This window comes from Myotis brandtii, unplaced genomic scaffold (genome assembly GCF_000412655.1).
Source record: "Myotis brandtii unplaced genomic scaffold, ASM41265v1 scaffold395, whole genome shotgun sequence".
NCBI classification, from domain to species: Eukaryota; Metazoa; Chordata; class Mammalia; order Chiroptera; family Vespertilionidae; genus Myotis; species Myotis brandtii.
In genome coordinates, this window is record NW_005365155.1 from 2,087,729 (window position 1) to 2,091,804 (window position 4,076).

Here is a 4,076-nt window from a genome sequence, read left to right on the forward strand (position 1 = left end):
GGAGCCAGGCCCCAGCCCCAGGAGGAATAAGGATGAAGCTACAGAAAGATGGCCAGTTCAGAAAAGATCAGAAAACAGTGCAATGGGATAAAGATAAACGGGAGAAGCAGAAGGGAAGAAATACGGGAGAAATTAAGATGCACTTGTAAAACTGCGAAATACATTATGCTGTATTAGCAGTAATTTCAGTGACTGCTCACTTAGGAAAGGTTTTCTTAAAAAAGAAAAATAGAACAGTGTTTTCTTAGTTGAATAATAATTGAGACCATTTTAAATGCTTGATTGTGTTTCTTGCTTTTTGACATTGTTTGTATTTGGTATTTGTATATATTAATACATAAGTAGATTTTAAATAACTCCTACCTGGGAACCATTTTTAGAAATTTTGATTTTTTTTTTTTTGACATTCCTCTTTTTAACTAGACTACTGAACTCCGTAAAAACTGCTTAGGGATACATTATGATTGTAAAGAATATTATAGCTAACAATGAACATTAAAATAATGAGTGTTTTCTTTTAAATTATAACACATTCTTCTAACACGGGAAGTGCTAAGGATTCCTTCAGCTAAAGAATGTGCTGCTCTTGCTCATTAATATTCATTAGTTGACTATTTTTACATCCTTCTTTACAGCATGATACCCAGGGGCTGCTGGGGGTTCAGGAGGCCTGAATGCCACAGAGTGTAGTGCAAAGCATGTCCCCTCTAGCCCAGGTGTGGACCTCAGCTCCCTACTCATTTCCAGATCCAGTGTCTCCTGGTCTACACAACTTCAACAAAACATTTCAAGCAAATCCCTCGGGCGGAAAAAGCCTTCCTTCTCTCCTCCCTCTGCTGAATCACTGTGGACATCCCCAAAGTTCAAACCCAGCCGTCTCAGCCTTTCTCTGACTCAAGGCTTTTTTTTTTCTTTTCAGCTAGAAATCATTGGCCTTGGGGATCATATTAAGCCACCAAAATGTAGAAAGAGCACTGAACGTAGAGTGAGAAGGCGAAGGTTCAAGACATAATGGAGTCCCTAACTTGTCTTTGTGATAAGAAACCTCCCTGAGCCACATTCTCTCCCATACAGACAGGAATCGCACCAGCTCTGCTCCTTCACAAGGCTGCTGGGAAGCAAAGATATGTCAAAGCATTTGGCACAGGTGACGGAGAGGTAAGGGGAGACGGACATCAGATCTAGCCTGTACCAATAGCCCCGCTGGTCCAGAGGGCTCTGTCCCTGTACAAGCAGACCCCGAGACCTCTACAAGGAACCCCAGAAGGCTGGTTTCCTGGCCACCCACCTGCAGGAGTGGTGAGCCAGCCACGTTCTGCCAAAGACCCTGTCTGCTGCCCCCAGACGGTGAACTGCGTGTCTCCATCTAAGATCGGCCCGTTAGCGGTGCTCCTGTTTTATGGGCTTTCATTCATTGTACTCTTTGGTTTCAGCAGCTGGGAATGGTTTAGTCAAAAAGAGGGCTGTGCAGGAACGGTGTTAAACAGATAGCACTGGGCCTGGTATTTTGAGATATGTTAAAATTCTCTTTGAGCATGATGTGAGGGCCCAAAGAAACTCAGGCCATTTCCTACGACTGAGCGACTACTGATAAGAGCATTATCCAATTAATAAGGCAAGAGAAGGAAATAGTCAAGTCTGATGGAATTGGACAAATAACCCAGCTACAGAAAATTATGAAATATAATGCAATTACAGAGTACGGTGCCCGGGTCCTGGCAATACCAGATTCTTCTCCTTCTTGAATCAACGATAATCTAGAATTTTAATGCATACTAGCCTCATGAGTAACCAAACACTGTAGGCAACTAAAAATCAAGACAAAGCCCATACAAACATGTGTGTGTGTGGTACATACAGCCTCCCTTTAGGTTTTTATGGACCGTTTTCACAGTGCCCATGGACACATCCCTGCCCTCCTCATCAAACCGGAGAAAGCACTCCAATTAGTGCCAGCCCCCAAAAACCCAATTCTATAAACCATGGAGAAATTCACATTCTACTGATGTTTTCTTGGAGAGATAGGGAAATGTTTCATCATAGAATCCACACAGCATGAAAGGATAAAGTTTCTCAACCTATTTTCCCTCCTCCACTCCTAAGTTTCTTCTCTCCCCTACTAACCTGACCTCTCCCCACTCCTCAGGCCCTCTACTCAGAGACAGTGTGGATGGATTTGGTGGATAGGCTGGCAGGGTTGCTCTGGAAAGCCCAGATGGTAAGTCTGGACTCGGTCCGGCTCTACACTTTGACAGGAGCGATGACAAACTAGATTGTACCCAAAGGTTGACATTGAGTCTTGACACCATGCCACATGGAACAGTGAAATGGCTCTGAGCCTAAACAGGTGAAGAATAACTTAAGACAGAGTAATGTCTTCAAGTATCATATCCAAAATGAAAGCATTTTGGGTTGTTGTGCTCATGGGCAAAACGGGATCCAGTTGATTTTACTTCTATACAAAAACAAACACGTTAATACCTTGGAGTGTCCAATCATGACCCCTACAACTTCACCAGGCAGGGACGTCCCTGGTGCTGCGAGTGGTTAGCGAAACCCAGAAGATTACTGGGAAGATAAGTCCTACATTCGGAGGGAGGCTGGACTCTAAGACTGAAAAGGCAATGGAGAGCCTTCAAAAGTGCTGAGCAAAGGCTGATGTGATTTTTTATATTAGAAAGATCTGTGAGAGATTTTGAAAGAGAAGAAGTTTTCAGTAGCAAATAAAAGAATCAGAGGCATCCTGAGATATCATAAGACCGAGATGGAGAATTATTACTGCAAATGAAATGTGATTTGACAAAAACAGCATAAGAAAATAGTGCTTCCAAGGTTTGTATCCGCTATCAAAGTCTCCAAATAAGAACTTCCTTCATGACTAGCATCTTTAATGACAAGCAGATAAAGGCTTCTGCATCAGAGATTTTAGGACACATTTCCGTCAGAAGGAGCCCTCACCCTAACGTTCTGTGTGGGATACGCAATTACAGCAGTGTTCAAGATCAAAACCGGTGGGGTGTCTGATGTGCTTACACATATTCCAGCCAGCAGCTGGAGAGATCTCTTCACTATAAGTAATGAAAGTAACGCTCTCTTACACCATATTGAAATTTCTACAGGGGCCGTAAGCTACCTGGGCCACATAGAACACTGTTGGTACAAAACCCTTATTTGAAAAGTTCAAAGGCGCCAGCCATCCTCCTTCTTGGTTCATCATCCCCTGAGAGTTCTTGCCCTGTTTGTAGTCATGGAGGAAAGGGTCATGTCTCCACCGGCTCCGACATGTCTATTCGGCCAGGTGCTTCCCCTGGGCAGTATCAGTGCGCCTGCTCTACTCCAGCATCTCCCCCCTCCTTCTCCTCCTTTTCCTTTTCTGTGTGACTAAGAGAAGGGTTTCTGCCCTGAAGATCCATCTGGAAACCCGGGGGAGTGATGCAAGCATTTGCCAACCCATCCGGTGCTGGAACTCCATGGACTTGGCTCAGGGGTGGTGATGGCTCCTATTTCGGTTTGCCCTGGATACGTGGCCACAGGCCCGCGTCACCCGGCACCCCCTCCATGCATGACGGATCAGGCACCTGTAGCCAACTGACTTTTACCATTTAAGGAAAAGGCAAGAAACATGTTTTTTACCATCGGCTATGAAAAGAATCTTCATCTTCTACAGGAAGGTGTTCTGAGGGAGGGGAAGAAGGTGACAGGTGTGGTTAATAGCCTACGTGGCTTCCTCTGGTCTGGCCAGGAGCAGGTCCGTCAAACCTCCTGTAAATGGTAAATTCACGTCTATGGAACCAGCAAGGGGCATCAGTAATAAAAAACATAACCTCGCCGGTGAAAACTGAAATATGTTGGCACCTTTGCAAAGGTTGAAAAGAGGGGATGAAAAAAGAAAAGTCTGAGCTTTCTGTATTTTCTTTTTGTATTTCAGTCAGCAAAGGGATATTTCTTAAACTTAACAGAGGGTGACCCCAGATTTATTTAGTCTGGAGGAATAGCCGGCCCGTGAGGACAGGAAGTAATACTGTCCACGCCAGAGCACAGGTGCCTCGGCTGACTGAGGCCACAGAGTTTTTAGA